Raw genomic sequence first — 25,602 nt, forward strand, 5'->3', positions numbered from 1 at the left:
TTCCTGTAATACCATGGGCTCTTAACTTGGTAAGCAGCCTCATATGTGGCTCCTTGTCAAAGGCCTTCTGAAAGTCCAAATATACAACATCCACAGCATTCCCTTTATCTATCCTACTTGTAATCTCCTCAAAGAATTCCAACAGGTTCATCAGGCAGGATTTTCCCTAAAGGAAGCTATGCTGACTTCGTACTATCTTGTCTTCTGTCAACAAGTACTGCATCACCTCATCCTAACAACTGACTCTAACATCTTCCCAACCAGAGGTCAGGCTAACTGTCTATAATTTCCTTCTTGCTGCCTTCCTCCTTTCTTAAAGAGCAGAGTAATATTTGCAATTTTCCAGTCCTCTGGCACCACACCAAGAATCCAATGATTTTTGAAAGATCATTTCTAATGCTACCACAATCTCTAACAATATCTCTTTCAGAACCCTAGGGTGCAGTTCCTCTGGTCCAGGTAACTTATGTACTTTTAGGTCTTTCAGCTTTTTGAGCACCTTCTTTCTTGTAACAGTAATTGCACCCACTTCTCTTCCTTCACACACTACAACATCAGGCATACTGCTAATGCCTTCCACAGTGGAGACTGACGCAAACTGTTCATTTAGTTCAGCAGCCATCTCCTTGTCCCCCCGTTATTATTTCTCCTGCCTCATTTTCTAGTGGTCCTATATCCGCTCTCATCTCTCTTTTGTTGTTAACATACTTGAAAAAACTTTTACTATCCACTTTGATATTATTTGCTAACTTGCTTTTGCATTTCATTGTTTCCCTTCTAATGACTTTTTTAGTTGCTCTCTGTAGGATTTTTAAAAACATCCCAATCCTCTATCTTCCCACTCATTTTTGCTCTGTTGTATGCCCTTTCTTTTGCTTTTACAATAGCTTTGACTTCCTTTGTCAGCCATGGTTGCACTATGTTACCATTTGAGTATTTCTTCATTTTTGGAATACACATGTCCTGCAGCTTCCTCATTTTCCCCAGAAACCCATGCCATTGCTGCTCTGCTGACATCCCTACCAACAGCTCCTTTCAATTTACTTTGGCCAACTCCTCTCTCATATCACTGTAATTTCCCTTACTCTACTGAAATACTGCTACAGCAGACTTTACTTTCTCCCTATCAAATTTCAAGTTGAACACAATCATATTGTGATCACTGGTTCCTAAGGGTTCATTTACCTTAAGCTCCCTTGATGAAGTTTAAGGATGTTGCGGAAGTAAGAAATGGTTCCTGGACTCTTGTAAATAACGGGTTAAAAATTAAGTGCCAACTTATGAGTGTCAGTGAACAAATTCTGTGGCCTTCACTCAGGAATCTGCTTGTAGCTTGCTTAGATTGATGGCTCACAGATGTCTCTTGAAGGCGATATGAGGGTGGGATTCACCCACACCCCATGTCTTACAGTTCCACACCACTGATTTAAAGTTCCCTCTTTGTTTAAAGAGGAACTGATAAGGCCATCTGTTTGTTATTAAGTCAGGGGCCTAGCAAAAGGAATGACTGATAAGAGTGGACAGTATATCTATTTGTAATTAAACTCTAGATTTTTGTATACTCTCATCTAATTAATTGAGTTTGCTCTAACTGACTTGGCGGGAATCATGGTAACTGAGTGTTCTTTGTCTGTTAGTCCTATAAATTGTAGCATTTTCTGCCTGTCAGTCAGAAGCTCGTTTGAGCTGCCAGGGAGAGGGAGAGGGAAGCTCTGTCTCTTTGATGTTCGGCTTTGAGTTTCTCACCGGCTGAGCTCGAACAATAAACTGGTGAAGAGGTTAAAGTAAAGAACTGTGTGGTGTGATAATTGGTCTGGCAAATTTAAGTTTACATTTGGTGCAGTGACTCGGATCCCAACATAGGGAATGTTTCTCTGGACTCAGTAAGTGATCGAGGGTTTGAATCGAACACAACTGAGTGGTAGGGTGCCCCAATGTGTTTTACCTCTGGCCATTCCTTGTGTCCAGACAGGCATTCTGCCCTTCACCCACCGAAACCTGTACCTTGACGGGATCCAACGAACCAGGAGAATAAAGTAAGAAGTTGTTTTGTAAGTATTCAAGTCTGCCGGTGCTGAAGAATTGGGCAACAGGTCTTTGGCCTGGTCGATTAAACTAATTGGGCAACAGGTCTTTGGCCTGGTCGATTAAGCTGTATAATTGAGTCAACTTAACTAATTGGGCAATGGGCAAGAAAAGGGCCTGGTCTGTTTGAATAATTGGGCAATAGGTCTCTGGCCTGGTCAATTAAGCTGTATAAACGAATAACCAGCACAGGTGACAGACGCCTCCAGAGGTTAAGTGCAGCGCTGACAAAAAAAAACTGGGAAATGGTGTATAGCCACCAGGAGAAGCTTGAGATATAACCTCTTGCGAATTAGTAGTAAACTTAATTTGGAAAAAGAATTGCAGTAAAAAGTGGAAATGATTGATCAAAGAATGGAAAAATAGAGCTGTTATCAAATGGAATAGTACTTTATTGGCCAGTGAGAGGAATAATGCATGTGATAACAGGGTAGAGGTATGTACAGGTGATGGCACTTCCAAGAGTTGGGAGACACTGAAAGCAGAGTGTGAGTGGGTACACGGGCGACGGAGGAGAGAGCAGGAAAACAGCGTAAGCAGGCAGAGGCTGATATGGACAGGCAGGAAGGTTTAGATCCGCAGTGCCGCGCGTGAGATCCAGTGCTAATACGGGATCCCGAACCTATGTCTGGCATACCGACTCTACTTGATGATTCTGGTGACTCTGATAGAGATGAGGAGTGGGGTTGCTATCCCCAAAAACCACCCTAGTCAATGCCCCCGACTCCACCAACGGCACCCCCACCACCTCCCTATCAAGGCCCTGCGCAAGAGGGAATAGGTGAATGGGTGAAATTATATCCCCATAATGGGGGGGGGGAAACGAAGGCTGTCATGGCCTGGGAATGAAGGGGGCGAGGGAGAGGGACTCTGAAACCTGTTTGAAGGGATGACCATGTCACTACCACATCAATACCCCATTTGCCAGATGCCGAACCCCCAGACCGGTCAAGGAGGCAACCAGAACCTGACCATTGGAGTGTATGCCCCCTGGAAACCCCAGGAGATGATAATGATAGTGAATCAGGCACCAGATAGAAAGGAGAAGCCTGCAATGTTCGCACAATATATCCGAAGTACCATTCAGATGTATAAGGCCACTCCACAGGATCTATTTGGATTATGCTGCATGATACTATCGCAAGAGGAAAAACAGAAATGGCAGGAGGGTATAGGGGGACCACAGACCTATGCAAATTTTAAAGCAGCTGTTCCTGGTGACAACCAACAGGTAGAAAGAATTATTCAGTCCCTTGAGTGAGCCCTGCAACAGCCAGTAAATATTACCAAGGTCTTGGAATGTAAGCCCAAGCCAGGGGAGTTGGGATCAGACTATTGGAATGGATTTGTCACCTGCTATGGGATGTTTGCAGGCAATTCCGCCTTTAATAATGGCCGAGATTCCCCGTTGTTTAATGCAATGATTTTGCAGCGTATACCTTCTGACATCGCGGACATGGTCAGAATGAATAATATAGATTGGTCCGATAATACTAGACCTCAGATGAGACGTGCAGTAGTATACTACTCAGATAAACACGGTGAGCCTCGGTCCTGCCCCCATCCTCAGGTAAAAACTGAGTATGCACAGCGCCCCTCCTGGAGGGGACCAGCAAAGGGAAATGGAGACCCACTCTCAAGGAGGGAAGGGCCGGGAGATCCTGGCCATCGGTTCCCAGATTGGCCCAACCCTGATGATGGGGAACCATGGAATCAACCTCCCGACTGGTGGCAATCGTCCAGCTGCAATATAGAAACATAGAAAATAGGTGCAGGAGTAGGCCATTCGGCCCTTCGAGCCTGCACCGCCATTTATTATGATCATGGCTGATCATCCAACTCAGAACCCCGCCTCAGCCTTCCCTCCATACCCCCTGATCCCCGTAGCCACAAGGGCCATATGTAACTCCCTCTTAAATATAGCCAATGAACTGGCCTCAACTGTTTCCTGTGGCAGAGAATTCCACAGATTCACCACTCTCTGTGTGTAGAAGTTTTTCCTAATCTCAGTCCTAAAAGGCTTCCCCTTTATCCTCAAACTGTGACCCCTTGTTCTGGACTTCTCCAACATCGGGAACGATCTTCCTGCATCTAGCCTGTCCAATCCCTTTAGGATTTTATACGTTTCAATCAGATCCCCCCTCAATCTTCTAAATTCCAACGAGTACAAGCCCAGTTCATCCAGTCTTTCTTCATATGAAAGTCCTGCCATCCCAGGAATCAATCTGGTGAACTTTCTTTGTACTCCCTCTATGGCAAGGATGTCTTTCCTCAGATTAGGGGACCAAATCTGCACACAATACTCCAGGTGTGGTCTCACCAAGGCCTTGTACAACTGCAGTAGTACCTCCCTGCTCCTGTACTTGAATCCTCTCGCTATAAATGCCAGCATACCATTCGCCTTTTTCACCACCTGCTGTACCTGCATGCCCACTTTCAATGACTGGTGTATAATGACACCCAGGTCTCGTTGCACCTCCCCTTTTCCTAATCGGCCACCATTCAGATAATAATCTGTTATCCTATTTTTGCCACCAAAGTGGATAACTTCACATTTATCCACATTAAATTGCATCTGCCATGAATTTGCCCACTCACCCAACCTATCCAAGTCACTCTGCATCCTCTTAGCATCCTCCTCACAGCTAACACTGCCACCCAGCTTCGTGTCATCCGCAAACTTGGAGAAGCTGCATTTAATTCCCTCATCCAAGTCATTAATATATATTATAAACAACTGGGGTCCCAGCCCTGAGCCTTGCGGTACCCCACTAGTCACCGCCTGCCATTCTGAAAAGGTCCCGTTTATTCCCACTCTTTGCTTCCTGTCTGCTAACCAATTCTCTATCCACATCAATACCTTACCCCCAATACCGTGTGCTTTAAGTTTGCACACTGATCTCCTGTGTGGGACCTTGTCAAAAGCCTTTTGAAAATCCAAATATACCACATCCACTGGTTCTCCCCTATCCACCCTACTGGTTACATCCTCAAAAAATTCTATGAGATTCGTCAGACATGATTTTCCTTTCACAAATCCATGCTGACTTTGTCCGATGATTTCACCGCTTTCCAAATGTGCTGTTATCACATCTTTGATAACTGACTCCAGCAGTTTCCCCACCACCGACGTTAGGCTAACCGGTCTATAATTCCCCGGTTTCTCTCTCCCTCCTTTTTTAAAAAGTGGGGTTACATTAGCCACCCTCCAATCCTCAGGAACTAGTCCAGAATCTAACGAGTTTTGAAAAATTATCACTAATGCATCCACTATTTCTTGGGCTACTTCCTTAAGCACTCTAGGATGCAGACCATCTGGCCCTGGGGATTTATCTGCCTTCAATCCCTTCAATTTACCTAATACCACTTCCCTACTAACAAGTATTTCACTCAGTTCCTCCATCTCACTGGACCCTCTGTCCCCTACTATTTCTGGAAGATTATTTATGTCCTCTTTAGTGAAGACAGAACCAAGTAATTATTTAATTGGTCTGCCATGTCCTTGCTCCCCATAATCAATTCACCTGTTTCTGTCTGTAGGGGACCTACATTTGTCTTTACCAGTCTTTTCCTTTTTACATATCTATAAAAGCTTTTACAGTCCGTTTTTATGTTCCCTGCCAGTTTTCTCTCATAATCTTTTTTCCCCTTCTTAATTAAGCCCTTTGTCCTCCTCTGCTGAACTCTGAATTTCTCCCAGTCCTCAGGTGAGCCACTTTCTCTGGCTAATTTGTATGCTTCTTCTTTGGAATTGATACTATCCCTAATTTCTCTTGTCAGCCACGGGTGCACTACCTTCCTTGATTTATTCTTTTGCCAAACTGGGATGAACAATTGTTGTAGTTCATCCATGCAACCTTTAAATGCTTGCCATTGCATATCCACCGTCAATCCTTTAAGTGTCATTTGCTAGTCTATCTTAGCTAATTCACGTCTCATACCTTCAAAGTTACCCCTCTTTAAGTTCAGAACCTTTGTTTCTGAATTAACTATGTCACTCTCCATCTTAATGAAGAATTCCACCATATTACGGTCACTCTTACCCAAGGGGCCTCTCACGACAAGATTGCTAATTAACCCTTCCTCATTGCTCAAAACCCAGTCCAGAATAGCCTGCTCTCCAGTTGGTTCCTCGACATGTTGGTTCAAAAAACCATCCCGCATACATTCCAAGAAATCCTCTTCCTCAGCACCTTTACCAATTTGGTTCACCCAATCTACATGTAGATTGAAGTCACCCATTATAACTGCTGTTCCTTTATTGCACACATTTCTAATTTCCTGTTTAATACCATCTCCGACCTCACTACTACTGTTAGGTGGCCTGTACACAACTCCCACCAGCGTCTTCTGCCCCTTAGTGTTACGCAGCTCTACCCATATCGATTCCACATCTTCCCAGCTTATATCCTTCCTTTCTATTGCGTTAATCTCTTCTTTAACCAGCAACGCCACCCCACCTCCCCTTCCTTCATGTCTATCCCTCCTGAATATTGAATATCCCTGAACGTTGAGCTCCCATCCTTGGTCACCCTGGAGCCATGTTTCTGTGATCCCAACTATATCATAATCATTAATAACAATCTGCACTTTCAATTCATCCACCTTATTACGAACGCTCCTTGCATTGACACACAAAGCCTTCAGGCGCTCTTTTACAACTCTCTTAGCCCTTTATGTTGAAAAGTGGCCCTTTTTAATGCTTGCCCTGGATTTGTCGGCATGCCACTTTTACTCTTCTCCTTAGTACTTTTTGCTTCTACCCTCACTTTACACCCCTCTGTCCCTCTGCACTGGTTCCCATCCCCGTTGTGAACTAACCTCCTCACGCCTAGCCTCTTTAATTTGATTCCCACCCCCCAACCATTCTAGTTTAAAGTCACCTCAGTCGCACTCGCTAATCTCCCTGCCAGGATATTGGTCCCTCTAGGATTCAAGTGTAACCCGTCCTTTTTGTACAGGTCACGCCTGCGCCAAAAGAGGTCCCAATGATCCAAAAACTTGAATCCCTGCCCCCTGCTCCAATCCCTCAGCCACGCATTTATCCTCCACCTCATCGCATTCCTACTCTCACTGTCGCGTGGCACAGGCAGTAATCCCGAGATTACTACCTTTGCGGTCCTTTTTCTCAACTCCCTTCCTCACTCCCTATATTCTCCTTTCAGGACCTCATCCCTTTTCCTACCTATGTCATTGGTACCTATATGTACCACAACCTCTGGCTCCTCACCCTCCCACTTCAGGATATCTTGGACACGATCAGAAATATCCCGGACCCTGGCACCAGGGAGGCAAACTACCATCCGGGTCTCTGGACTGCGTCCACAGAATCGCCTATCTGACCCCCTTACTATCGAGTCCCCTATCACAACTGCCCTCCTCTTCCTTGCCCTACCCTTCTGAGCTACAGGGCCAGACTCTGTGCTGGAGGCACGGCCACTGTCGCTTCCCCCGGGTAAGCTGTTACCCCCAACAGTACTCAAACAGGAGTACCTATTGTTAAGGGGCACAGCCACCGGGGTACTCCCTATTACCTGATTCTTCCCCTTCCCTCCTCTAACCGTGACCCACTTGTCTGCCTCCCGTGGCCCCGGCGTGACCACCTGCCTGCAACTCCTCTCTATCAACTCCTCACTCTCCCTGACCAGACGAAGGTCATCGAGCTGCAGCTCCAGTTCCGTAACGCGGTCCCTTAGGAGCTGCATCTCGATGCACTTCGCGCAGATGTAGACGTCCGGGAGGCTTGGAGACACCAGGGCCTCCCACATCCGACACCGAGAACAGCAAACTGCCCTCACACTCATACTGCCCCTCTCCTCAAATAGCAACAGAAAATGAATGCCAAACCTTCCTCGCCTCGCCCGTTTCTGCCTAAGCCCATTGAGCCGAAGCCCTTAAGCCTTCACTCTGCTCCTGGCTCACTCCGCCGCCCGCAAACTACGCTGCCCGCTCTATGAGGCTCTGTTCCTTTTAAATCTGCCGCGCTGCACAGCCTGACGTCACACGCCTGTGCAGTCCCGCCTCTCAGAACGCCGTTGGAGAAAAAAAAATAACGAAAATTTCAAAAATATCTTTATCGGCACTCCCACTCAGACTCTCAGACTCCTTCTTCGAATCAAACCCGAAGCAGGATTTCTGCCCTTTTAAATCTGCCGCGCTGCACTGCCCGACGTCACACGCCTGCGCAGTCCCGCCTCTCAGAACACCGTTGGAGAAAAAAAAATAACGAAAATTTCAAAAATATCTTTCTCGGCACTCCCACTCAGACTCTCAGACTCCTTCTTCGAAGCTCAAGGACATCCAAGGGGATCACCACAAGGCTTAGGAGGATATTGCCGGGAACCTGAAGGATCCCCAAGAGGCTCTTGCTATAATTGCAGCCACAATGGGCATTGGAGGGCCAACTGCCCATGGAGATCTGGATCTGGACCACTACCTCAAGGGCTCTCATGCGCTCCATTCTCAACAAACAACCCCTTCAGCGCCTGGCCCACAGGAAGAAACCTCCCGGTGGTAAGCACATCCCCAGGTCAGCAGCCTCATGTCACCCTGCAAGTGGCTGGAATCCCGATTCCATATATGATTGATACTACTCCCAGCCTCGATCAGGAGATAGTGAGGGATAAGGGATTCCAGCTATCAGGTACTACCATTATCCTGTCAGGATTTGAAGGATTTGAGTGCCCCTACCCGTGAACTCAGCCGCTACCAGTCAAATATTGCGGACATGGCGGCAATGTTTCTTTCACTGCGACCACCAGTGTGGGGTGTAATCCAACAGAGAGAGACTTGCTCTGTCCGTTGGAAGTCGAGATTCTATGCACAGACAAAGGTATCACCCTGAGACTAGCGAACAGCCGACAACTTCCCCAGTTACCAACCCCCCCCCGCCCCCAGTGGTGGGCACTTAATCCAGACTCCACTTCGTCTGAACCCCCTCTGCCAGAGGCAGACCCTCATATGACTCTGTGCTATGATCCTATGGGGTGCTCAACTGAGGAAAGTCAATATTATGCACCCTTCGAGGGACAGAAGTTCCCAGTCACGGTGATTGGAAAGGTTAAAGGAAAAGAGGGCAGTGCATTACTGGCCGAAGTTCCGGATTTCAATTGGCGACAGACAGTACTGGTGGTTCCCCATACCACTGTTAGGGTTTGCTCTGGGTTCAAGCCAAAGAGCCTGAGGTTTCTTGCCTACACCTTGACGAAACAAGCCTCCAGCACTGAGGGAGAATGGCAAGACTTGGCCGCGGGCCAACTCCGATACTGGAAGGAATCAGAGGTGAAGACGGGACACTCTTTTAATATTGACCGAACCCAAGACATTGTACCACATCTCTGGGCAATTTCAAGCCATGAAGTCGGCCACACCAACTGCTCCCCTGTTTAGATCAACGTGAAAGAAGGACAGACTGTCCCATCCCTTCCGCAATACCCCCTCAAGCCCAAAGCAACGTCTTATGAGGATGGAAGCTCTTTTGTGGATCCAGCAGGAAAACGATGTTCTGGCTATGGGATAGTGACAAACAGTGAAATAGTTAAACAGGCCTCTTTTGAAACAGCTGTCTCCGCCCACAAGGCTGAGCTGTCTGCTCTGACTCGTGCCTGTATCCTAGCAACAGACTAAAGTGCAGTCTAACAGATTACTCAGTTCTGATTTTGAAGAATCCACTACAAAACCAATTCTTTGTAGAAGACCTTAAAAAAAAATGCAAAGTCATAAATGAAGATGACTTTGAAGAGGGAGTCCGCAACTATTTGGAATAAAATGAAGAGGGCCTGAATGAGGGCTTCAGTGGAGGAACCAAAAGTACAAGCCTAAGCTGGAATCCTCTTTGATTAACATTTGGAATTTTAAAATGAAAAAGCCTGTGGAAAAGAAATCTCAAACCAAGACTAAGTGCGAAGCTTTACACAGACTCCTGTTAGGTACTGACTACGGAACTTTGGGGATTCCTGACTTTCTCTGGCCACCGCATTAGTAATGCCACCTTTGTAAACAATTTACTCATTGCTCTACAGCTACCTTGAGTTTTGGCTATTATTAAATGTGCAGCCCATACTGGGGAATCTGATGAGATATTTAAGGGCAATGCTAGGACTGATGCAGCAGCTAAACAGACAGCCTTGGATCCCACACTTTTAGTCCCCTCGGGAACCAAGCAACCTCCTATTAGACAAAATCTAAGGACGGGTATGCCAGATATGGGGGAAATACATAACTTCCAGGGTGACGCCCCTGAAGGAGAGCGCAAACTATGGCCCCAAATGGGTTGCCACCTTGAACCTAAGACCAATTTATGGGTAACCCCTGCAGGACAGGTCTGTGTTCCCTCTGTGTTTTTACCTATTTTGATAGATTATGCACATAATTGTACACACTTGGGCAAGGAGGGAATGGTAAATACATTATTACAATCTTGGTGCATCCTAAAAAAACGAATGCTGGAAAGCGGGTGCCTTGTGGGTCTGGAACCACCCCCTTGCCCGGTGGGCCTTTTGCTTGTCTGCAACTTGATTTTATAGAATTACCTAGAGTACATTGTTATAAGCATTGTATAGTAATAGTAGATGTATTTAGTAGATGGATTGAAGCTATCCCCACGACTGACAATACTGCTACAACGGTGTTAAAAATATTGCTAAGGGAAATAGTTCCCTGGTATGGACTCCCGGAAATGATAAGCTCAGACAATGGACCGCACTTTGTAGCCAAAATAAATGAAGATATCTGCAAGGAGTTGGCTATAAAGCAACAGTTCCATTGCACCCACCACCCAAGGGCAGCTGGTATAGTGGAACGAGCCAATGGTACCTTGAAAGATAAGTTAGCCAAACTTACCCAGGAGACTGGACTGACCTGGTTAAAGGTTCTACCCTTGGCCCTGTTCCACATGAGAATCACACCCTCAGTTAAAACAGGGTTATCCCCCGCCGAGATTATCTACGGAAGCCCATGTGAACCCCATGGGGGTCGGAACCAGCTTGACCTCCCCTTCCTGAGAGGATGGATATGCATACCTCAGGGGAGGAGATGGGAAAATATTTATGCAAATTAACTAAAACTCTCCAAAGCTTGCATTCACAGGTATCGAGAGGACGAAACCCAGTCTAAGGGTGATTACCCCATCATCGACCCTGAAGATTTTGCCCTGATCAAGAACTGGGATCGTAAGAAGTTGGGACCGAGGTGGAAAGGACCGTACCAAGTGCTACTGACAACACCTACCGCAGCTCCGGTGGATATATCGAACGGACTGTAAACACGTTACTGGCGGAACTGATCAGGACTGAAAAATGTACTGAGTCATGCTGATTTTAATGACCCTAAGGGGACCTGTCCCTGTTGCGGGAGGCCCCCAGGTTAACACTTTCCTGTCCCTCTGCCATACCTACACTAAGCAAGCAGAGCGGGGAGCATGCTGGGTATGTGCTGAAATTCCCCAACATGGTAAGAGTATGATCCCTATGTCGGTGGTCTCTCTCAATTCAAGACAGGTGACATCAGTGGTATTGTTTAGTGGGGACAGGAATGGTAGTAGTGTCGATTGTGCTAAAAATAGGCCAGGACGGCCTTGTGGCTTTGAAGGATGGTACTACCGACCTCTTCCCCAGGACCCATCCAAACTATGGCCAGGAATTAGTGTAACTCCACCGCCTGGACCAGTAAATACCATCTGCTACTGTAATAACAATTCAAGTGCCCTATACCAAGTAGGGAACTCTTCCTGCACAAAAAAATACAACTGCCACTGAGACCTCTCTCCCGTCCCCTCAATGGCACTTACTGGATTTGTGGGAATAGGGTTTATCCCTGGCTGCCCAGAGATAAGTATAATGTAACTGATGGAGTGGTTATCCTTACTTGTTCCAGCAAGCAGAAGGATAAAGGATGGAGTGGGTGTTGTTATCTAGCATATCTGGTGCCCCATTGAGGGTCATGGATCATCCCCAGGAACACCCCTATTTGAATAGGAAACGAAGGGGAAATAACTAAAACTGAGTGGTTTTGGATGATTGCCTTCCCCTCCCATGGGACAGCTAGAAATTACAGGGATATAATTAACTTAGCAGCAGCCCTAGAGAATTTAGCTAATAATACAGCTGGGGCACTAATTGATACTCAAACACAGGTGACTGGAGTATCTACCGAAATGATTGCAATCCGGCAGACAGTCTTATAGAACCAGATGGCCCTTGATTTTATTCTGGCAGAAAAAGGAAGGACCTGTGCTATTATAGGAAAAGAATGCTGCACCTATATCCCTGATGAATCCTCAAATATTACTGATCTATCTAAACATATAACCCAAGAGATCCAGAAAATTTGAGATGCTGGCGTAAGCCACACAATTTTGGGGCCAGTGAGGCAGGGGAATGGCCCTGGCCCTTCAATATATTCGGGAACTTCTGGGGGTTATTTTTGCATTTCAGAAGTCTGATTGTATTAATTTTGATTATTATCTGTATCCTACGGAACTTGTGGCCATGTTTTGTATCCAGTTGTAGAAGCGACAATCTGTTCTGAAAGGTTACTATGTAATGATAAAAAGGAGGGAATGATGATGGTTCCTGGACTCTTGTAAATAACGGGTTAAAAATTGAGTGCCAACTTATGAGTGTCAGTGAACAAATTCTGTGGCCTTCACTTAGGAATCTGCTTGTAGCTTGCTTAGATTGATGGCTCACAGATGTCTCTTGAAGGCGATATGAGGGCTGGATTCACCAAACTCCATGTCTTACGGTTCCACACCATCGATTTAAAGTTCCCTCTTTGTTTAAAGGAGGGCTGATAAGGCCATCTGTCTGTTATTAAGTCAGGGGCCTAGCAAAAGGAATGACTGATAAAGAGTGGACAGTATATCTATTTGTAATTAAACTAGATTTTGTAGACGCTCTTATCTAATTAATTAAGTTTGCTCTAACTGACTTGGCGAGAATATCACGGTAACTGAGTGCTCTTTGTCTGTTAGTCCTATAAATTGTAGCATTTTCTGCCTGTCAATCAGAAGCTCGTTTGAGCCGCCAGGGAGAGAGAGAGAGAAGCTCTGTCTCTTTGATGTTCGGCTTCAAGTTTCTCGCCGGCTGAGCTCGAACAATAAACTGGTGAAGAGGTTAAAGTAAAGAACTGTGTGGTGTGATTATTGGTCTGGCAAATTTAAGTTTACACCCTATTCGCCTCTGGTTCATTACATACACCGAATCTAGTATAGCTGATCCCCTAGTTGGCTCAACAACAAACTGCTCTAAAAAGCTATCTCTTAGGCATTCAACAAACTCACTCTCGAGATCCATTAGCAACCTGATTTTCGCAATCGACCTGCATGTTAAAATCTCCCATGACGACCATAACATTGCCCTTTTGACTTGCATTTTCTATTTTCTGTTGTAACCTGTGGTCCACCTCCTAGCCACTATTGGGAGGCCTGTATATAATTGTCATCAACGTCCTTTTACCCTTGCAGTTTCTTAACTCAACCCCCAAGGATTCAACAGCTTCTGATCCTATGTCAAATCTTTCTTCTGATTTGATGCCATTCTTTACCAGTAGAGCCACACCACCCCCTCTGTCTACCTTCCTATCCCTCTGATATAATGTGTAACCTTGGGCATTCAGCTCCCAACTACAACCATCCTTCAGCCACGATTCAGTGATGGCCACAACATCATAACTGGCAATCTGTACTATTGCAACAAGATCATCCAACTTATTTCTTATAAGTAACGCATTTAGATACAACACCTTGAGTACCATATTTGCTATCCTTTCTGACTCTGCATCCCTAATAATTTGATACTCAGCCTGTTTGCTGCAACTAAGTTCCATCACCTGCCTGTCCTTCCTGACAATCTGACTGCACGCTATCTTTACTTTTTTACCATCTATCCTGTCCTATCCTGAGTCCATTCACTCCAGTTCCCACCCCCTGCCAAGTTAGTTTAAACCCTCCTCAACAGCTCTAACAAACCTGCCCACGAGAATATTGGTCCCCCTCAGTTTCAGATGCAACCCATCACTTTTGAACAGGTCATACCTCTCCCAGAAGAGATCCCAATGATCCAAGAACCTGAAACCCTTCCCCCTGCACCAGCTTCTCAGGCACGCATTTATCTGCCAAATCATCCTGTTTCTCCCCTCAATAGTGCAATCCACGAGGTCCTGCTTCTCAGCTTTCTACCCAGCTCTCTAAGTTCTCTTTTTAGGACCTCATTGCTTTTCCTTTTCTATGCCTGGTAGTGATATGTACCAAGATGTCTGGCTGCTCCCCCCCCCCCCAAAATGTTGTGGACACGATCTGAGACATCCCTGACCCTGGCACCTGGGAGGCAACATACCATCTGGGTGTCCCGTTAATGTCCATAGAACCTTCTGTCTGTTCCGCTCACTATCGAGTTCCCTATCTTCCCTTCTGCACCACGGACCCATACAAAGTGCCTGTAATCCAGTCACCATGGCATTCTCCCAGGTCATCCACCACAGAAGTATCCAAGGCAGTACACTTGTTTTTTGAGGGGAATGGCCACAAGGATGCTCTGCTCTAACTGCCTATTTCCATTTCTCCTGACAGTCACCCAGCTACTCACCTCCTGCAATTTCAGGATGACTACAGTCCTGATCTGACTCCTGATGACTACTCCTTATCCGCGAGGGATTGGTTCCGGGACCCCACGCAGATGCTCAAGTCCCTTATTCAGCCTGCCTAAATGCGGTGGACCTTAGGACCCAGAGGAACCCTGGACCTTATTTAACCTGTCTCAGTGCAGTGGACATTAGGACCCGTCGGTGGAGCTCTGAATCCGCAGTGTTTCTGTTCACGAAAATAATCATGATCGCGATTTAAAATAAAGTGGAAATAATAAAGCGATCAGAAAGAGGTGAAATGCTATCGGTCATTGGAAAAGCGTTAGGCTACAGTCAGTCAACGATCCGAACAATTTTAAAGGATAAAGTGAGAAAATCCCTGCCCCGATGAAAGCTACAATTGTTAATAAGCAACGCAGTGGTTTAATTATTGGGTTTTGGGTTTTTGATGCTTCACATCAATCCGGCACAGATGGACAGCGCGCTTGGGAGCGGTCTGTCACTGGATCGAACTCGGGAATTTTTGTTCCTGAGCCAGGCCCTGAAACGTACGTTTCTTAAGTGTTTTACATGCATAGAAAGGTAAAATATATACTACATACTAAGACAAACGTTTAACTAAATGATGTTAAATAATACTGGATGTACCTGTTCCGACTTACTTAGCAAGAGAACTTCCGGTTTTTTTTCGATCCCGATCCACGATAACCTACGCACATCCTCCCATATACTTTAAATCATCTCTAGATTACTTACAATACCGAACACAATGTAAATGCTATGTGAAATAGTTGTTATACTGCATTGTTTAGGGAATAATGACAAGAAAAATAAAGTCTGTACATGTTTGAACAAGTGCTGGAAGGGCACTTCCGGGTTTTCTCGATTCGCAGTTGGTTGAATTCGCGCATGCGGAACTCGCGAATAAGGAGGGCCGACTGTACTTCCTTGTAACTTTGATCAATTATATTCTCACTCCCACGTACAAGCCAAAGGTCATCCAGGTGCTGTTCCAGATCCTAGCAGAGTCTTCAAGGAGCTGCATATGGATGCACTTCACGCAGATGTAGTTCCCCAGGAGACTCTGAGTCTCCCAAGGCTCCAACATCCAGCACGAAGAACACACCACAGACATTTAAATTCAATAACAGAGGGGGTTCTGGTGACGACATCGTTCAGAGTGGCCGCTTAAATCAATAGCTCCTCTGGAAAAATGCATATTTTGCCTCGTTAATCCATCAAATATAAGACCTTTTGAAAATATCTGAATTGATAAGGGGAGCAAGAATGGGGAAAAAAGAATGGAGATAAAAAAAAGCATCACTGCGGAGCCTATGGAAGAGAGAGGTGCAGCGCACGGCTCTCCTACACGTGCACATGGTGGCGAAGCTGACACGGGGCCTCGTTCAGGCGAAGTGGCGAATATGATAAAGATTCTGGAAGAGATAAGGGAAGTCCAAGAAGATATAAAACAGCAACTCAATGATATAAAGTCAGAGCTCGCCAACGTCAATCAGAAAATAGCAGTGGCAGAGATTCAAATTGAGAAGGTGGAAAATTGCGTGCAAAACTTGGAACAGATACTAAGTAAGACGATAAAAATATTAAATCAACAGGAAAGTAAATTGCTTGACCAGGAAGGAAGATCGCGACGGAAAAATATCAGGATTTATAATGTTCCCGAAGGAGCGGAAGAATTGTCGATGGTAGACTTTGTAGAGAATCTGCTACGGGAAGCGCTGGAGATTCCCCCGAATATGGAGATTGAAATTGAGAGGACGCATGGTTTGCTCATCCCACGGCCTCCCGGAGACAGAGAAAGCAAACCGCGCTCAATAGTACTTATTTCGATTCAAGAGGAAGGCGGAGATTTTACCAAGGGCCTGGGGTAAGAAGAGGGTTTTTTGGAACGGGAAGTTAATATACTTCAATCATGATTCCATTTGATCCATCACTTTTGAACAGGTCATACCTCTCCCAGAAGAGATCCCAATGATCCAAGAACCTGAAGCCCTTCCCTCTGCACCAGCTTCTCAGCCACGCATTTAACTATGTCCATTACACAGAAATGATCTCTCTGTGTATTCCTCCCATGTATATATTCTCATTTAGGTGGGGAAAAAGGAATGAATGAATGAATTTTTAAACAATTGAGTAATATAAAATCCACATTATAATACGTATTTCTCGAGATAGGTATATCACCGTCTATTTTTGCTTCCGTTTAGTTTATCAGCACTTTTAAAGTTAGCCAAACCTTATAGCTCTTCTGGAGGAGGTAAGGGCTGTCCTCGGAGAACTCAAGGTCTCTTCCTAATATCCTTCTCTTGTCCTGCTCCTGTCCCCTGCTTTCTCGGTTCTCTTGCTAATTCCCAAGCTATTTAGAAAAGCATATCATTCAGACAATGGTAGTAGAATAATTTCAAGCGTTTTTAAGGGTTCGTCAGATCTTAAAACACATTCGACTTCATACATTAAAACATAATAGGAGAAGGAAGGAGGGATAATAATATCTGAGGAAGACCGGACAATAATATGGAGGTATCAATGGAAGCGTACCAGTTCACAGAAATGGAGGGAGTTCAGGTGGAAAAACCTGATAAGATATTTTATTACACCCTCTCAGAAATCCCATTATGATAGTAACCCCTGTTTGCTGGAGAAATTGTGGAAGTCAAAATGCAAACCATTATCCTATTTTCTGGGAATACCCCATTATCAAAGACTATTGGAGTGGGATACATAATGCCCTACAAGACATCTTTAGATGTGAAATACCCTTAGAGAGTAAGACCATATATTTTGGGTATATACCTCAAGAATGGTTGAAAAGAGATAAATATTTAATGAATATACTGCTGGTGGCTGCTAAAAAGACCCTTACCAGAAATGGTTATCACAGGAGAGCCCGACTTTAAGTGTATGGATGGAAATTACAATGGATATTTACAAAATGGAGAAGATAACAGCATCTGTTAATCATAAGTTGGAACAATTTTATTCATACTGGAAAAAGTGGTTTAACTACATAACACCTCGTAGGCCTGATTTTATTTTCACAAGTCAATGAATATGTTGTAAAAAAAAATCACTCCCTACTCCGTACATAGTTTTCTTCTTTCGATCGTTCTTTCTTTCCTCTCCTTTTCGATAAGTGTATACCTCAGATAAATATAATGTGGAGACTTGTGACAAATATGTTTATATGATATATGTACAGTATCTGAAATACATCTTATGGAAATGTTTGTTTGATGATGAAATTCAATATAAAATAAATTACAAGAAAAATTCAATAAGAGAGGGGGAGAAAAAACAGAAAGGAGACCATAACAGACACTTTACAGAGCCAATGCCTCTTCCGAGCCAAAGCCTGTTGCTTCTACTCTCGCTACTGGCCTACACCTGACAATGGCCACTCCACTTATCCCTTCTGTATTTTAGTTAGAAACATAGAAAACCTACAGCACAATACAGGCCTTTGGCTCACAAAGTTGTGCCAAACATGTCCCGACCTTAGAAATTACTAGACTTCCCCATAGCCCTCTATTTTTCTAAGCTCCATGTACCTATCCAAAAGTCTCTTCAAAGACCCTATCATATCACCACCACCGTTGCCAGCAGCCCATTCCATACACTCACCACTCTCTGCGTAAAAAAACTTACCCCTGACATCACCTTTGTACCTACTCCCCAGCACCTTAAACCTGTGTCCTCTTGTGGCAACCATTTCAGCCCTGGGAAAAAGCCTCTGACTATCCACACGATCAATGCCTCTCATCATCTTATACACCTCTATCAGGTCACCTCTCATCCTCCGTCACTCCAAGGAGAAAAGGCCGGGTTCACTCGACATGCCTTCATAAGGCATGCTCCCCAATCCAGGCAACATCCTTGTAAATCTCCTCTGCACCCTTTCTGTGGTTTCCACATCCTCCCTGTAGTGAGGCAGCCAGAACTGAGCACAGTACTCCAAGTGGGGTCTGACCAGGGTCCTATATAGCTGCAACATTACCTTTCAGCTCCTAAATTCAATTCCATGATTAATGAAGGCCAATACACCGTACGCCTTCTTAACCACAGCGTCACCCTGCGCAGCTGCTTTGAACGTCCTATGGACTCGAACCCCAAGATTCCTCTGATCCTCCACACTGCCAAGAGTCTTAACATTAACACTATATTCTGCCATCATATTTGACCTAACAAAATGAACCATATCACACTTATCTGGGTCGAACTCCATCTGCCACTTCTCAGCCCAGTTTTGCATCCTATCAATGTCCCGCTGTAACCTCTGACAGCCCTCCACGCTATCCACAACACCTCCAACCTTTGTATCATCAGCAAACTTACTAACCCATCCCTCCATTACTAACCCATCCCTCCACTTCCTCATCCAGGTCATTTATAAAAATCACAAAGAGTAAGGGTCCCAGAACAGATCCCTGAGGCACATCACTGGTCACCAACCTCCATGCAGAATATGACCCGTCTACAACTATTCTTTGCCTTCTGTGGGCAAGCCAGTTCTGGATCCACAAAGCAATGTCCTTTTGGATCCCATGCCTCCTTACTTTCTCAATAAGCCGTGCATGGGGTACCTTATCAAATGACTTGATGAAATCCATATACACTACATCTACTGCTCTTCCTTCATCAATGTGTTTAGTCACATCCTCAAAAAACTCAATCAGGCTTGTAAGGCACAACCTGCCTTTGACAAAGACATGCTGACTATTTCTAATCATATTATAGCTCTCCAAATGTTCATAAATCATGCCTCTCAGGATCTTCTCCATCAACTTACCAACCACTGAAGTAAGAACTCACTGGTCTATAATTTCCTGGGTTATCTCTACTCCCTTTCTTGAATAAAGGAACAACATCCACAACCCTCCAATTCTCCAGAACCTCTCCCGTTCCCATTAATGATTCAAAGATCATCACCAGAGGCTCAGCAATCTCCTCCCCGCCTTCCACAGTAGCCTGGGGTACATCTCATCTGGTCCCGGTGACTTATCCAGCTTGATGCTTTCCAAAAGCTCCAGCACATCCTCTTTCTTAATATCTACATGCTCAAGCTTTTCAGTCTGCTGCAAGTCAGCACTATAATCACCAAAATCCTTTTCCATACTGAATACTGAAGTAAAGTATTCATTAAGTACCCCTGCTATTTCCTCCAGTTCCATACACACTTTCCCACTGTCACACTTGATAGGTCCTATTCTTTCACGTCTTATCCTCTTGTTCTTCACATACTTATACAAACCCCATTTCCGGAAAAGTTGGGGTATTTTCCAAAATGCAATAAAATCAAAAATCTGTGATATGTTAATTCACGTGAACCTTTATTTAACTGACAAAGGTACAAAGAAAAGATTTTCAATAGTTTTACTGACCAACTTAATTGTATTTTGTAAACACACAAATTTAGAATTTGATGGCTGCAACACACTCAACAGAAGTTGGGACAGAGGCATGTTTACCATTGTGTTACATCACCTTTCCTTTTAATAACACTTTTTAATCATTTTGGAACTGAGGATAATAATTGTATTAGATTTGCAATTGGAAATTTTGTCCATTCTTGCTTGATATAAGACTTCAGCTGCTCAACAGTCCGTGGTCTCTGTTGTCTGATTCTCCTCTTCATGACGCGCCATACATTTCCAATAGGAGATAGATCTGGACTGGCAGCAGGCCAGCCAAGCACACGCACTCTGTGTCTACAAAGCCAAGCTGTTGTAGCCCGTGCAGAATGTGGTCTGGCATTGTCCTGCTGAAATAAGCATGGATGTCCTGGGAAGAGACGTCGCTTTGATGGCAACATATGTCTCTCTAAAATCCTAATATACACCTCAGAGTCAATGGTACCTTCACATAGTCATAGTCATACGTTATTGATCCTGGGGGAAATTGGTTTTCGTTACAGTTGCACCATAAATAATAAATAGTAATAGAAATAGTAATAGTAATACTACTATTAGTAAATAGTAAATAGTAATAGTCATGGAAATAATAAATAGTAATAGAATAGTAATAGCAAAATAGTAATAATTAGTTAGATGGTAATACGTAAATTATGCCAGTAAATTATGAAATAAGACCAGGACCAGCCTATCGGCTCAGGGTGTCTGACCCTCCAGGGGAGGAGTTGTAAAGTTTGATGGCCACAGGCAGGAATGACTTCCTGTGACGCTCTGTGCTGCATCTCGGAAGAATGAGTCTCTGGCTGAATGTACTCCTGTGCCCACCCAGTATATTATGTAGTGGATGGGAGACATTGACCAAGATGGCATGCAACTTAGACAGCATCCTCTTTTCAGACACCACCGTGAGAGAGTCCAGTTCCATCCCCACAACATCACTGGCCTTACGAATGAGTTTGTTGATTCTGTTGGTGTCTGCTACCCTCAGCCTGCTGCCTCAGCACACAACAGCAAACATGATAGCACTGGCCACCACAGACTCATAGAACATCCTCAGCATTGTCCGGCAGATGTTAAAGGACCTCAGTCTCCTCAGGAAATGAAGACGGCTCTGACCCTTCTTGTAGACAGCCTCAGTGTTCTTAGACCATACATGCAACTCACCCATGCCGTGGGCACTGATGCACCCTGATACCATCAGAGATGCTGGCTTTTGCACCTTTTGCTAATAACAATCTGGATGGTCATTTTCATCTTTGGCATGGAGAACTCGACGCCCGTTTTTTCCGACAACTAGCTGAAATGTGGACTCATCTAACCACAGCACACGGTTCCACAGTCTTTCAGTCCATCTGAGATGAGCTCGGGCCCAGAGAACTCGCCGGCGTTTCTGCATAGAGTTGATGTATGGCTTCCTCCTTGCGTAATACAGTTTCAAGTTGCATTTCTGGATGCAACGACGGACTGTGTTGAGTGACTATGGTTTTCCGAAGTTGTCCCAAGTCCAGGTGGCTATAATTGTCACAGTAGCATGACGGTTTCTTAGGCAGTCCCGCCTGAGGGCTCGAAGATCACGCGCATTCAACAGTGGTTTCCGACCTTGCCCTTTACGCACTGAGATATCTCTGAATTCTCTGAATCTTTTCACAATATTATGTACTGTAGATGTTGAAAGACCTAGATTCTCTGCAATCTTGTGTTGAGAAATGTTCCTTTTGAACTGACTAATAATTCTCTCACGAATTTTGGCACAAAGGGGTGAGTCATGACCCATCCTTGCTTGCAAAGACTGAGTCTTTGATGGACGCTACTTTTATACCCAGTCATGATACCTCACCTGCTACCAATTAGCCTGCTTAATGTGGAGTCTTCCAAACTGGTGTTACTTGAATATTCTGTGCACTTTTCAATCTTATTTTAACTCTGTCCCAACCTTTGTTGAGTGTGTTGCAGCCATCAAATTCTAAATTTGTGTATATTTACAAAATACAATTAAGTTGGTCAGTAAAACCATTGAAAGTCTTTTCTTTGTACTTTTGTCAGTTAAATAAAGGTTCACGTGAATTAACATATCAATGATTTTTGTTTTTATTGCATTTTGGAAAGTATCCCAACTTTTCTGGAAATGGGGTTTGTAGAATGCCTTGGGGTTTTCCTTAATCCTGCCCGCCAAGATCATGGCCCCTTCTGGCTCTCCTAACTTCCTTCTTAAGCTCCTCCCTATTAGCCTTATAATCTTTCTTTTTAAATCTTTTTATTGAATAAGTATACAAAAAGGTAAGCCATATAAACATTAATACAATGTTAAAGTATAATAAAATTCCAGAAGGTATCAATACCAAAAAAAAATACTACAAACAATGTAATTTAAACATAAGAAACCAAGATAACATAATAGCATACTAAATTTTATATATATCAATGGAAAAAAAGAAAAAAAAAACCCCAAAAAAAACCCACCGTGCAACTAACTAAAAGCAAAGCAAAGCAATGGGCTAACTTGAAACCAAACAGAGTTAAACTTAAAATCACGTCCTCAATCCCGACCTCCATTAAAAACAGTGAAAAAAAACAAGAAGGGTATATATTACATTAAATGAAAATATCGAATAAAAGGTCCCCAAATCTGTTCAAATTTAAATGAAGAATCATAAAGGTTACTTCTAATTTTCTCCAGATTCAAACATAAAATCGTCTGAGAGAACCAAAAAAAGGTAGTTGGAGCATTAAGCTCTTTCCAATGTTGTAAAATACATCTTTTCGCCATTAAAGTAAGAAATGCAATCATTCTACGGGCTGAAGGGGAAAGATTACTAGAAATTTTAGGTAGTCCAAAGATAGCAGTAATAGGGTGAGGAGAGATATCTATATTTAATACCTTAGAAATAATATTAAAAATATCTCTCCAAAAAGTTTCCAAAGTAGGGCAAGACCAAAACATATGAGTTAAAGAGGCTATCTGCCCCGAACATCTATCACAAAAAGGATTAATATGCGAGTAAAAACGCGCTAACTTATCTTTGGACATATGTGCTCTATGAACCACTTTAAATTGAATTAGGGAATGTTTAGCACAAATAGAGGAAGTATTAACTAATTGTAAAATCTGCCCCCAATCATCCACAGAAATGGTAAGCCCCAATTCCTGTTCCCAATCTACCCTAATCTTATCAAATGGAGCTTTCCTAAGTTTCATAATAATATTATAAATCATAGCCGATGCACCTTTCTGACATGGATTGAGGTTAATTATCGAATCTAAAATATATGTAGGAGGAAGCATTGGAAAGGAAGAAAGTATAGTACTTAGGAAATTTCTAACTTGTAAATATCTAAAAAAATGTATTCTTGATAAGTTATATTTATTAGATAATTGTTCAAAAGACATAAGGGAACCATCTAAAAATAAATCCAAAAACCGTAAAATACCCTTAGTCTTCCAAGTTTGAAAAGCGCGATCCGTAAAAGAGGGAGGAAAAAATGTTACCTAAAATAGGAATCGCTAACCCGAATTGATTAAGATCAAAAAATTTTCTGAATTGAAACCAAATGCGCAAAGCATATTTAACTATCGGGTTAGAGACCTGCTTAAGGCGTTTCGAATCAAAAGGGAGAGAGGAGCCTAAAATAGAGCCAAGTGTATAACCCTGAACAGATTGTAGTTCCAATGCTACCCATTTAGGAATAGATAGTATGTCCTGATCAAGTAACCAAAATTTCATATGTCGAATATTTGATATTGCATTAGAACCTCTTGCAATTGCCATTCGAGAATCTTCAAATATTACTGGGATAACTCGGGGATTAAAGTCCCATAAATTATCACTCTATGCTGATGATTTACTTTTATATATTTCTAATCCTGAGAAATCCATTCCTGCTGTTTTAGAGTTATTAGCACAATTTGGTTTTTTTTCAGGTTATAAATTAAATCTTAGTAAGAGTGAACTCTTTCCGATTAATAAACATCTTCCCTTATATTATAAATTTCCATTTAAATTGATTGATAATTATTTTTCTTATCTTGGGATTAAAATTACTTGTAAATATAAAGATTTATTTAAGATTAACTTTTTACCATTAATAGACCATATTACTCAACTTTCATCTAAATGGTTTCCCTTATATTTAACTTTGATTGGTCGTATTAATGCAGTTAAGATGTTTTTTTTGCCAAAATTTTTATATGTGTTTCAGGCTTTACCAATTTTTGTTCCAAAATCTTTCTTTGATAAAGTTGACTCTAAAATTTCTTCATTTATTTGGCAGAATAAGAATCCGAGACTGGGTAAAATACATTTACAGAAAGCTAAGAGAGATGGAGGTTTAGCATTACCTAACTTTAGATTCTATTATTGGGCTATTAATATTCGACATATAATCTTCTAGGTCCTAACATTACTTAACTCTCGGAACCTTTTGTAAGCTTGTCTTTTCTTCTTGATTAGATTTATCACAGCCTTTGTACACCATGGTTCCTGTACCCAACCATAACTTCCCTGTCTCATTGGAACGTACCTATGCAGAACTCCACACAAATATCCCCTAAACATTTGCCACGTTTCTTCCGTACCTTTCCTTGAGAACATCTGTTCCAAATTTAGGCTTCCAATTTCCTGCCTGATAGCTTCATAATTCCCCTTACTCCAATTAAATGCTTTTATAACTTCTCTGTTCCTATCTCTCTCCAATGCTATTGTAAAGGGGATAGAATTATGATCACTATTTCCAAAATGCTCTCCCACTGAGAGATCTGACACCTGACCAGGTTCATTTCCCAATACTAAATCAAGTACAGTCTGTCCTCTTGTAGGCTTATCTGCATATTGTGTCAGGAAACCTTCCTAAACACAACTAACAAACTCCACCCCATCTAAACCTCTTGCTCTAGGGAGATGCCAGATCGTACTTCGTAGAGCTCCGTTGATAGGCCATGATAAGGATACATGATTTGATAATAAATGATCCTTTGAATCCATGGCCGACTCTCTACCCAGAAACCCTCAGGAACGAGAGACTCAACCAGTCGCCTCGAAGCGTATGCGCCAGGTAAATGGTGCCAACGCCTTGCTCCTTAGCAGAAAGCTCCGCGGGCCCGGGTATGGATCATGGGGTTGAGAGAGAGGGAACGGACAGGGAATGTCCCGGAACGTGAAGCCGCAATGTGTCCGGAACTCGCAACAATTGTCCTGCAGTCGGGGCGTGGAAACCAGTGATGATAAAATCCTCGCTCCTACCTGTAGTCGATCCTGCATTGCCTGACGTCGACTAAGCGCATGCGCATTAACCGGGAACTTACTTACGCATGCGCATTTGGTCGCTGGGTCACCGATGGCGATTTCTGAAATCCCAGTTGTGAGATAATGCTTTTTGAAATTAGTGAGATTACCAAAAACATTCAAAAGAGCAGGGAAGAAAGTTAATCACATATAACATTCTTCCTTAGTTCAAAGCCTAAAGTAACAAGGAATATTTGGGACAAACCGTCAGTGATAGTCATAGTGGA

The 25,602-nt window shown here is 43.4% G+C and overlaps 1 protein-coding gene across 1 annotated transcript in view; it reads right to left on the bottom strand.

Moving 5' to 3' along the window:
• Window positions 1-25,354, bottom strand: part of LOC134353840 (zinc finger protein 229-like) — a 76,689-nt gene extending 51,335 nt beyond the window's left edge. Inside the window, exon 1 of the mRNA XM_063062312.1 lies at window positions 25,334-25,354. The gene's annotated coding sequence lies outside the window, so the exon portion shown is untranslated. The remainder of the gene's footprint in view (window positions 1-25,333) is intronic.
• Window positions 25,355-25,602: the final 248 nt, after the last annotated feature.

This window comes from Mobula hypostoma, chromosome 11 (genome assembly GCF_963921235.1).
Source record: "Mobula hypostoma chromosome 11, sMobHyp1.1, whole genome shotgun sequence".
Taxonomy (NCBI): Eukaryota; Metazoa; Chordata; class Chondrichthyes; order Myliobatiformes; family Myliobatidae; genus Mobula; species Mobula hypostoma.